The 12,266-nt window shown below is 37.0% G+C and overlaps 1 protein-coding gene across 1 annotated transcript in view; it reads left to right on the top strand.

Moving 5' to 3' along the window:
• The window catches only part of Exoc4 (exocyst complex component 4), a 783,024-nt gene that overhangs the window by 165,980 nt on the left and 604,778 nt on the right, over window positions 1-12,266 (top strand). The window lies entirely within an intron of this gene.

Raw genomic sequence — 12,266 nt, 5'->3', positions numbered from 1 at the left:
GGGAGGATGTTGATTTAGTTAGTACAAGAGTACTGAAACCATGAAGTCTGAGAATATTAGTGAAGGAATTGATAGATGCATAACTTTTTCATATTCTTTCAATTTTGATGGTGTTTGTCTTTGCTCTAAGATAATGGACCAAATATAAGACTACTTTGAAGTCATAATCTGAACATTATTTTAAATATTTCTCTAGCATATTGCCTGCTTTCTATTTCAATGTTATTGTCTTTCTTTTGCTGAGTTAATTGATTTTGTTATATATTAGGGCCAATATTTTTTTCTGTAAGTTTTAAATTTTTTAAATGAAAAATTGAGATATAATTCACAAATAAATGCATCATTTTAAAGCATGCAACTAGTAGTTTTTAGTATCTTCACAAGTATGTGTGACCATTAGCACTGTCTAATTCTAGAACATGTTCATCACCACTGCAGAAAGGGAATTAGTCATTAGTGATCATTCTCCATCACCTGTCATTCCCATTCCTTTCTCCTCAACCTTTGGCAATCTCCAATTTACTTTGTCTCTATGGATTTCTCTGTTCTGGATACTTCATGTAAATGGGGTCATACAATATGTGGCCTTTGTGATTGACTTCTTTCACTTAACAGAATGCTTTTGAGTTTCATTTCTGTAACATGTATCAGTACTTAATTTATCATTATTTCTTAATATTTCATTCTATAGCCATTTTATCTGTTCATCAGTTGGTGGCCATCTGGGTTGCTTCTACTTTTTGATTGTTATAAATAATACTTTTCTGAAAATTTATATGCAAGTTTTCTGTGAATATATATCTATAATTTAAATATACACAGGAATTAAATTGTTGGTTCCACATAGTAACTTTTTAAACTTTTTTATCATTTAATTTTTTTGACATATGCAGATTGAACCCAGGGCCTCACACCTGCTAGGCAAGCACTCTGCCACTCAGCTACATCCATCAGTGGGCTATATAGTCCTTTTAAAAGATTCTCTTTTGAGAGAGGATCTGGCTAAGTTTCCCAGACTGATCTCAAATTTGTGATCCTCCTACTTCAGCCTCCCTAATAGCTGGGATTACAGATTTGCACCACTGTCCTTGGCTTGTGCTTAACTCTGTGAGGAAATGCCATACTTATTCAAATCTGTTGTACCATTTTTATACTCCCACAACATTGGGCATTTTATTTGCAGTGTAACTGACATGCTGTTGAAAAATAGTGTGCCCTTCTCTCCTGTCTTTTTTGGACATGATGCTTACTGCTTACTGGAATGAATAGTTGCCTGAAGCTTTGCAGTGTTATACAGTGTTAGGGCTGGAGTAGTTCTAATAGATTCCTTCTTTCTACTGGAAGGGAATGTCCCTGAGGTCAGATATCTTGTCCATTTTATTCACTATTAGATCCACTCTATTTAGATCAGTACGGTAAATAGTAAGCACTCGGTAAATATTTCCAAATAAATGGACCTAATCAAACCCCCGTGTTTTATAATGAGAAGCAGTGTCCGGAGAAGTCAGGTGGCATCCTAAGGCCACACAGAGACTTAATGGCAGAATGATAGAACTGTGGTCTTAATTTCCCTGCCAAACTCTTACCTGTAATTATTATCTTGAATTCCCTGATATTCTTGAGCTTGGTGGTCTGTTGGCCTGCTACAGGATTTTCTTACAGTTTTATAGCTGTGCTTTAAAGGTTATTGGCATTTACTGAGTGTTTTTGTTCTTGTGAAGTTATTTACATGTTTAGTGCTGAGTCCAGCATTTATAAAAGAAGAAAAGCATTTAAATAACTGCATTTTACCTCAGGAAGATAAATTACGGTTGCCCATCAATAAATAGATAATTTTTACAGCTACTAAGATTATTAGATTGTGGAAGACAATAAATTTGTGCCTCCCTTGTGAGTCACATGCCTTAAAAAATTCACAACTAATTATCTGAAACGGAGACAAGTTAATGCAAGTTTACTCGCTACTAGTATTCTCTTCATTCCTAATCACCCTTGTGGATGGAAGAATCCATTTTATCAGTCTTTCCTCCTTACACAGCTCTTCCAGAGTAATATATGTATAAATTAAATGTAGCATAACATAAGCAAGCATAGATGGCCCTGTGTCGGGGACAGTGTTCTTGGAGCCACATTTGCATGTTAAGTGGAGTTGTGTGCCATGAAGGATAGGTTTATAGACTAGGCCCTTAATGAAGTAGAGATTCACTGTGCAAAAGCCGGAGGCTGTAGGTAGAAATCTAGAGTCTGCGAGTGCAAAGTGCATATATTTCACTTCCTTTTAACAAAGGTTTTATTTTATAAGGTTTTATGGGAAACAGTCATTTGAATTACCTTAGTCAAAACTCATTCAAAGGAAATAGAATATTAAGACATTACTTGAAGATAGTGAGATTTCCTTATTTTAAAATAACTTTTGATAAGCTAATTGATACCTGGTATCAATTAAAATAACAGGTTTTAAAGGTTCCTAAACTCTGGTTATATTTGTCCAAATCTGTGGTACATATTCTAGGGAGGATCCTTGAGTCTGTTAGAATCATAATTGTATTTCTGGTGTATTTCATCCTTGTAGTTTTGGGAGTTGAAAGTAGAAAAATAGAAAGGAATCCTTTTCCTGAAGGTAAGAAATAAAGGCTTTGTTAGTGAGTTAGTATGGGGTAGTAGGGGAAAGAATGCACAGGCTTTTATTTAGGTTTGTGTTCAAATTCTGGCTCTATGTCTAATGTGTTATGTTGTTTAAATCACAGAACTTTACCAAGGCTCACTCTACTTGTTTATAAAATAGGGGTCACAATGATTCCTACCTCATGACATAGATTCATAGTTGTTGAGATACTATATAGTTGACATATAACAGGCCTTCAGTAGTTGTTAATAAACTCTGAACCTGGGGGTTATTTATGTATAAATAAACTTCATCCTTCAATCTATCTTCATCTCATATCTTGTTTCCAATTATATTTAACTGGTTATGTGGTTGAGAAATTAACTCTTAAATGTATGTGGTTAGTCAGAAGAACCTTTTAAAATTGTTTGTTGTAAAAATTTGTTAATATCTACAATTAATACGTGTGTCAGCTCTGTTCCAGTTTCTGCTAATGCCACCACTATTAGTTGCATTATCCAAGTTGAAACCTTGGCATGGTCTTTCCTACACCTCATCATTTCATCATTCTGTTGCTAAGCAGGTTATTCCTGTGCTAAATGAATATTGCATAAACTATTGTTGGTGCTGAGGTAAGGAATATAATTCAGGAAGTCCATGAACTGAAACATCAGTTGAAACTCTAATTTGTTACCCTTTATTTGTTAATAGATTGCTGAAGCACTAGTAAAGCTCTAAATCATATCCATTTATACTTGGAAATCCAGTATAGTCCCAATTTTACTGTTTGTTTTTTTTTTCTATTTATTTTGTGTTTTCTAAAGGTCCTATAAATGGCAAGCTTAGAACTAGTTATTTTTTGCCTGGATGATATAGTGACAATAAAATATTTCATTAGCAGGAGGATACCTGGTTTGAGTAAACAAGTAAACAAAAAACACTAGTTCTATGAATATGGTAGATTGGATTATTATTCAGCAAATATCCATTCTCTAACCCACCCACTTTTCCTCTTTCCCACCTCTATGGGAGCAGCATGCTTCTGTGCCCCATTGGTTTTGGACTATGACTGACTTATTATGACCAGTGGAGTATTAGCAGACATACCAGCAGCAAAGGCTTGAAATGTGCTTGTGCAGTTGGACTTGGTGTTTTGTACCAAGTCCAGCTTCTTTCTATTGTCATGCTTCTAATAGCTGCTAATTCAAGGCAGCTGAGAAGCAACAGTTCTGAACCTGATCTGTAGCTTGGTACTAAACCCAACCTACAACTGAGTTTCTCAGAACCAATGTAGATGTGAGCAAGAAAGCAGTTCTTATCATTGTATGCTGCTGATTTATAGGGCATTTTGTTAGTCAGTAGTGTTGTGGCAGTAGCTGGCAAATAAAAGGGATGTTGACTTCTTTTAAAGATTTTTTTTGGGCACTGATTTGGGAGCTTTAGTTTTCCTTGCAGAATCAAGACCTTTATTTCATGCCACATAGTTTAATACCAGTTTTGTGTCACTGGTCACTGACAAAACTGTTCAGAATTGAAAGCTCAGTTAAAAGGAAAGTTAACAGTTGAGAATTGGAGGAAGAAAGGCTCTCATCGACCCTGGTTATCTCTGCAAACCTGCTTGTACTTGGAATTTGTTTCTAGAAGATAATGGCCAGAAGCTCCTTTCTTGTTGGATAAACTAGTTGTATATCCTCAGTGGTAAAAAGGGCAGTGAATACACACGGATAGTCTCTTTAATTATGGAAAGAGCCTATTAAAATTCCATTTTGTCTTTAGAAGTAAACATATAAAGGAATCTGGAGGAGGCCAAACACCTCTTTAAAATAATGATTGTCTTGGACTAATTCCTTCACTGTGCCTCTAGCATCATTAGATGCCAGTCCTACTGTGTAGGTTCATTTGCAAACAAAACTGATTGGTGAGGGGAGGCTGTGTGCCAGAGATGTCCCTAAAGCAGACATTTCAGAAACCTGCCCATTGTTTAAACTGGCTATCCTCTGCAGTACTTTTATTTATTTTTCCTTCTTCCTAGGAAAAAGGTGGGGGAAAAAAGATGTTTATTTCAAAAGGTATTGTAACCTATCCTTCAAAAGAGAATGCTACAAAAAAAAAAAAAAAAAGTTATTGTATTAAAGCCCAGAAGGTTCTCAGCATTTCCCTTTCTTGCCCATTATACAATGATCTTTCCCTTTGCTCTGAGCTCCCCCCTCTGGCATTCATGGTATATTTCTCTTTCTGTAATTACTAACTTCAAAGCTCCCCCACCAAGTCATTTTGCAAACCCTCTAGACTATAAAGTGAGGGTAGGGGCTGCTTTATTTCCTTGAGTGTATGGTGGGGGTGGGAATGCTGAGGAACTGCCTGAAACATTTATTAACTTTTAATTCAGTTCAGAAAAAAAAATCGGAAACCCAATACGCCATTGATGTTGCTTCAAAGATACTTTGAGCTTGTTAACCATTTTTAAGCTTGTGTGCCAGGATTAAAATGAGGTGCTCTTTTCACAGACCTCAGGATTGTGCTGTCATAACAGACAGAACCATATGGCTCTTTGTTTTTGCAATTAAAGCTTTCCCCTTACTATTTTTTTTTGTCTTAAATGGCTATCTTTGTTCTGATAGAGACTGACTGCTTTATTGCAAGCAAACTTCTAACTGTTGTGTCATATTTGTTTGAAAGAGAAAACTAGCAATACCCTGTTTATTTAGCACTGTTTTAGAATCTGATTTTCATTGTAGCTTATTTTTCCACAAAACCACATCTCACAACCTTTAAGCACGAAAGGTTCTAGATTAACATTTTTAATGAAAAATTTTGTAAGATAATGTCTCTTAATTTTGGTTTTTTTATCATAATATACCTGACACATTTGGACTCTTCTTGATGACTGAAATAATTATTTCAGCCCTGGGTAACTGACGCTTGGGTTCAACTTTTCCAAGCTACCCCTTTTTTTGAGTGCACTGTGATGTGTTATGGTTGCCCTTCATTTATGAAGGCATGTCCCATGTTCCCCCTTGCTGGACCACCGCTGACTACCATTTCTTTCTATTTCACTTTGTCTGCTTCCCATGCTGTCTGTGTCTTCCCCTCGCTATTTGTTATAGAATGTCATATCTGGCTATTTATTGTGTCTGCCTCAAACAAGCTCCTCTTGCTTTCTAAGTGGCTCATCTGCTGTGGTGTAATTAAGTGCAAAGGCAGAGAACCAGGATGGTTAGAAATTTGTGTACAAGTAGTAACCAGAGGAACGCTCTCTGGCATCAAATGCATAATTTCTTAATTAGGGATTTTTTTAGCATAAGTAAATTTTGCCCATGGAGATGTCCATATCTTCTTTCTTTCCTATTCTTTAGTTTCTATTATTCTTGAGTGGTCCAGGCTGCAAGATAAATTATGTATTATCCTGCTAACAGTGGCACTCAAGTAAAACACCTTTATTGTAAAATTCTTTTTCGCAGTCCTGTCCTCCATGTTTGCATAATTTAATGGATGTATCAGAAATGGGTGCTCCATGGACATACTTTTCTGTGGCAAATGTTCCATTATGTTGTTAATTTCCAGAAGTATCTAGGGTAGGTATATAGTTTGTACCATTTTTTTATCCTACTTGGTTTGTGTTCAATGAATGATCTTGCTTCTTTTTGATACTGAAGCGAGTGGGATTATTTTTCTTTTGAGTTAAATGTTTGGTTGTTTTTCCCTTTTAATTTGTTCTTCTTGATTTTTTTTTTTATTTCTTATGGTAGTATAAGGAGGAATAACACAAGGATGTTTGAATTATCTAGGTGGTTATTATTATTTTAGGAGACAGGATTTACTCTTGCCAGTTGATTCATGAGATTGGTGCTCTAGTATCAGTTTGCTTGTTTTTGAAAGATTAATTTTTTTCTTGGTATACAAACTGAATGGATGTGAACTGGGTCAGACCCACACTGGCTTGTGCCTTCCTTGTCCCCCTTCATACTGTTTTAGCTGGTGTGTCTACACGTGGCATCTATCCTCCTGAGCTTTGCCTTCTGAATGAGAAGATTTTGAATTTGAATCTTGTTGTTTTTTAGGCCAGAGTTATGATTACTCATATAAGTTATATTAGATGTGTCATATTCCTTTCCATATGTGAGTCATCAGCTTTCAATTTGATTTAATCAATGTGCTATTATTAACATGTGGACTACACTGTGCTCTGCACAAAAAGATATTAAAACATGAAGTCTCCTCCAATTCCCACTTCTTAATTTAGTATGTAAAAAATGAAGCATTTAAAACTTTTGGCTTATGTTTAATGTTATTTGAGATATGCCTGTGATCTTTCCCATTGCCTTAAGTGTCCCTCCTGGAAGCATGTGTCTATATGAATTTGCCTGCCTGCCCTGTTTATATACTGAGGATGAATTAATGAAAATACATTTGAGTGTTTGACCTTGGATTGGGTTCTGTTGGAATGTGTATATATGAGGAACTGCAAAGATTCATTAAGTTATATAATGATTGTATTAAAAGTGCTTTTAGAATTTCTGTTTGTCTATTTTAAAATTTACTTATTTAGTTTTTATTTTAAATTTTTTGAAATATTTATTTTTTTAGTTGTAGTTGTACACAATACCTTTATTTTACTTTTTAATTTTTATGTGGTGCTGAGGATCAAACCCAGGGTCTCGCATGTGTGAGGTGATCGCTCTACCGCTGAGCCACAACCCCAGCCCTAATTTTTAAATTTTTAATTTGTTATATGACAACAGAATGCCACTTTGCTTGTTCTCCAAATACATAAAAGGTCTTCTTTTTAAAGAAAGTACTGAAATATTTGCCCAAATTTCTAGTGGTATGTGGCATTATTTTTTGCTTTATTTTAAAATTTCTCAAATCTAGAGTCTTTAGGTTATTATTCTCATTATGGTTTACGATTTAATTATCCACTAGATGTTGAAGTCTTATGCCTTTTGCCATTATGTCAGAAGAAAAAAGCAAGAAGGCTATATAGTCCTTTGGGGTACAGTTTTCTGCACAGAAGAGAGGGAAGTTTTTGGTAGCCTTTAGTTTCTAGCTCCCTGTCTGTCCATGTTCTGTCTGGGGATCCTGTACTGTTTGCTCTGAACTCCATGCTAATGTTGCAAAGTGAAGAAGAATGCCCCTTGGCCTCATGGAGCTCACAGTCTGGGTTGGGGAAAATGTTCCTGATTCCAACTCTAAAATTTTCCATAATCTCTCTTTGTAACCACTTTAAGATTGATAGGATATTTCATTATCTAATTTTCCCCCCTCCACTTCAGATCTTATGTTTCCCCATTTTTCTGTGATATTTCCATAATGATTGTAAATGACTGTGCAGTGTGTGAGTGAATTCCCTTAAGAGGCTCCGCTTCCCATCATCCAGGCCTACTGATTCCTGTGAGTTCAGTTTTGTCAAGTGTTTCACATCTGCTTTTTGTCAGTCGCTATTTTTGCAAAGTCTTCATTCTCTCTAATTATACAAATATGTCTTCTTCATTTTTCTTGTCAAAGGCAAATTAAAAAGAATTAGTTCAGTTTCTGAGCCAGTTTAGTCTTCATTAATTCCATAACCTACTCCATTTTTAGCAGCATTTTTCTTTTTCTAGGCTTTTCCCCTCCCCTTGATAATTTTAAAAGCTCGTCTTCTCATGTCTGATTTACTTGAGTAGCATGAATTAATTTGCTATCTCTGCCTCTTTTCTTAAAGTTTTAGCTGACTGTTACAAGATACTTTTTGCTTTTCTCCATATTTAGTTCAGATCTGTCTTTGTAGATATTTGAAGAGTCATTTGTGAAACTACATTAGGTGTTTCTTGTTCATTATCATTTTCCCCAAGAGGAATTTTAATCCTATGTGTGTTAATTATTTAATTATCCTAATGATGTCTCATAAGGTACTCCTGGCCTCTTGCACACTGATGGAATTAATCCTTCATCCCAGAGCTCTTCAGAGTTCCTGATTCTTTAATGTTTGCACATTTATATTTAAATGGTTCCTAAGTTTCTTTATAACTAACTTTCCCCTGTTTTTTCCTTTGCCAGGTCATTTGGGTTTTGTCTCTTCTTTCTCTATTGCCCTGTGTTCTTTAATTTCAAGATTTTTATTTGTGACCTTTGTTCCTTTCTTTTCATTGTCTCCAGTACACATCATTATTTTATTATCTCACATACTTTGGTTCTCAAACTTTAATAACGAGATCACCTAGAATACTGGTTAAAAGTCCAGTTTTCTCAGACCTAGTTCCTGAAATTATAATTGAGAGTCTTGATATCTTAGTTTTTAACAGTATCCTAAGAGGTTTGGATGAGATGGTCTACTGTGTAATTTCCTTCTGTTAACAGAGGGTCCCAGACTGCCAACCTTTGCCTTAAATCCAACAGCTAGGTTTTTCATTTTAGAGTATTGATTCATAAAATTATTTATAAAATGCTTGCTATCTGCCAAGCACTATTTTGGGCCCTCAGAATATCAGAATGAGCGAAATGGACTTATTTCCTGATCTTGCAACACTTGAAAGCATATTGAGTGCTTTTCTTCATGCCATTCTCAACTCAAAAAGTATTTGATTTCTCATCCTGTACAGTGACAGTGAGTCAGTTCATTAGCATTTTGCTAAGGTCCTGAGAGTACGTAAGAGCTGAGAATTGAGAGCTTTGATTTCAGTTTGGTTTTACTTTTGCTCCTGCTTTTGTCTATGTTTGACTTGTAAAAGAAGGGTGATTAGGTTAGATTACTTATGCTCCTTTGAATCACTGTTTGAACATCATCTGTGGTTTCTAACTTCAAGGTCTTTCAGTCAGATTTAGAGGAAATCTACCAGGACAGTGTCATATCACTCTCTCAACCCAGACACCCTTTACATGATCCCCCTGGACGTGCCTCACTGTTGAATTGTGGGGTGTGTGAAGACTCCAGCATCACCTGGGAAACTGTAATTCAGTGGGTGACTCTTTTATTTGCCATTATTTTTGGCAACGTTAAGAAACTAGACTCAGGTTAACCCAGTGTTTCTTGTGAATTCCAGCCTTCTGTTTTTCACTCTAATTAAATGTATTCATTTAAAAGACTTTCAGAAAACATACTTGATGATCAAATTTAATAATCATTTATGGGCAGGCCCTTTCACCAACCCCCACTCCCTCAGCCATTCCCAAGCTAGGACCTGGCACAGGGAACATTACCTACCTTTTGAATTTTCAGAAAAATCATATTTCTGAAAACTTCAAGGGCTTTCTTATTTCTCTTCATGTTCTCACTGGGTCTGACTAGTCCTAAAAGGGAGGATAACATATTAAGGGAGTCCAGAGGAAAGTACTAGAAAGAGCCTTGTACTCTATGATGCTCTCACCCTGTTACTCTTCCCACTGTTCCTACTCAATTCCCTCTTCCTTTCAAGCACTTTTAGCCCTGGAATTAACTTCTCATGCTACATCAGTGTTCATGATGTGACTGGAGGTACTATTGGGAGATTTTTGCTGAAATCTTCTATTTCCAAAGTTGTAACTTCAACAGCTCGTGGTAAAAGCCAAATAAATGGTATGGTCTGTAAGTGCCCAGTGAGTTAAAAGAGAGATCATTGTGACGTTGAAAGAAGCTTCAAGGTGGCAGTAGTATTTACAGATGAGTAAGCCATGAGATCTAGGGAGCTGACAGAAGAAGACAGAAATAGGAAAGTGCAAGGAATATGTGGTGTGGACTTGTGCAGATCTATGTGAAAGAAGATCTGGTTGGTGCTGGGTGGTGGAGGACCTGGAAATCCTACTTAAGGATTTTCAATTTTGTCTTATGGAGCAAGGGTTTCTGACATCTCATATGGCATTTATCAATAATTCTAAGGTTCCAAGAATCTTTTGAGGGCTATGCCTTGCAAATGGTGCAGTGGGACCAATTCTGACCAACAGTGCTGAGCTGTTGTGTGTCTGTGATTGTGTGCCTATGCCAGCACAGCATACCTCCTGATGGATATCACCAAGATGAGGGTCGTTGAGGAGAGAGGAGGAGAGTGCAGAGCTGCTGGACTAGTTCTCCTCTAGTGAATAATCCTAGAATGCTGAGAAATGAAAAGGTCTTTCAGATCTATTGATTTCTAATGATTGACCCACTGAGAAGGTTTATCATAGCAATGAGAAACTACTAAAGGCTTTTTGCTTTTTTTTTGGTTATTGTTGTTGTTCTGATTGAACTCAGGGGCACTTGACCACTGAGCCACATCTGCAGCCCTGTTTTGTATTTTATTTAGAGACAGGATCTCACTGAGTTGCTTAGTGCCTCACCTTTACTGAGGCTGGCTTTGAACTCAAGATCCTCCTGCCTCAGCCTCCTGAACCACTGGGATTATAGTTGTGCACTTGTAATCCAACCTATAAATACAACTTGGACCTGTATTTGTTTTAATATCTTTTTTTAATCCTAAGAATTGATACTATGAAATTATTCTTTTAGGGCTGGGGATGTGGCTCAAGTGGTAGCGCGCTTGCCTGGCATGCGTGCGGCCCGGGTTCGATCCTCAGCACCACATACCAACAGAGATGTTGTGTCCGCCGAGAACTAAAAAAAAAAAAAAAAAAAAAAAGAAATTATTCTTTTAGAAAGGACATATTAGCCATGGTTTCCATGATGAATTGGAGGTAAAAATCAAAACATAATCTCAAGGCCAATTCAGGACAGTGAAAGAAAGAGATAGTTATTAGACAGGATGTATGGAGAGAATTTATTCATTTAATAAATATGTTCTGAAATTTATTATGCTGTGGGGATTCAAAGTTCAAAATCTTGGCTTTTTCCTTCAAAGAGCCCCCACTAGTGGGCAGTGCAATATGTAAACAGCATTTAATGATGGAACAGGATGGAAGTGCCCTGGAAACAGGAAGCAACTCCTCAGAATGGTGGGGAAGGGGATGGGATGGAGAAGAGCTACAGAAAGGTGATGTTGGGTCCTATTTGAAGGCTGAAGGAAAGAACCTGGTAGAAAAGGAGAGGTTTATTTATGATCCAACTGAGAGGGGGGATAATTAGTAAGGTGTATGTAAGTATGGAGGAGGCAGGAGTAGATGGATTTTGACAAGAAGGAGACGTCATTTGTAATAAAAAAACATGAATTTGTTTTAAATGTATTTGAGTGGGAGATGATGGAGGTCCAATATGAAGCTCATATTTAGGGTTGATACGGTCAACCCACGAAAGATAAGAGTGGGCACCACTGACCAGAGAGGAGTGTAATGACCATGTAATCTGCAATGGAGAGTACCAGTCTGCTGGACTCCCTGAATTATAAAGGGGAGAAGTGAGAAGCCTCAGCTTCTGTGACAGGAGATGTGGCCTGAGATTTAAGATTGTTCATTTCCCTGTCTGTCTACCACTGTCTTGTCCTCACATCTTCTTCTACAGGCCATGTGTTTGACCAGGCATGGGCATGGGCATGGTTGTGGAGGTTATTTCTGGCATGGTGGATGAAAGCATTATTTGAAGCAAAAGTGTACTTCTCAGCCAAGGATCCAGAGACCTAGGCAGCAGAGGCTAGAGGGAAGATGAACAGCGACACCCATTCTATTGGTGAAGCTTTTGTGCACCCTGCAGAGTGTGGGAGGCTCATCTCTGCTTTCTTCACCAGAGAGAAACAAGGCAGTCTTGAATGGAATCAGAAATCAGGCCTTGGTCTGGGAAGTG

This window comes from Urocitellus parryii, chromosome 3, assembly GCF_045843805.1.
Source record: "Urocitellus parryii isolate mUroPar1 chromosome 3, mUroPar1.hap1, whole genome shotgun sequence".
NCBI lineage: Eukaryota > Metazoa > Chordata > Mammalia > Rodentia > Sciuridae > Urocitellus > Urocitellus parryii.
This window is presented reverse-complemented; position numbering and strand designations above follow the sequence as displayed.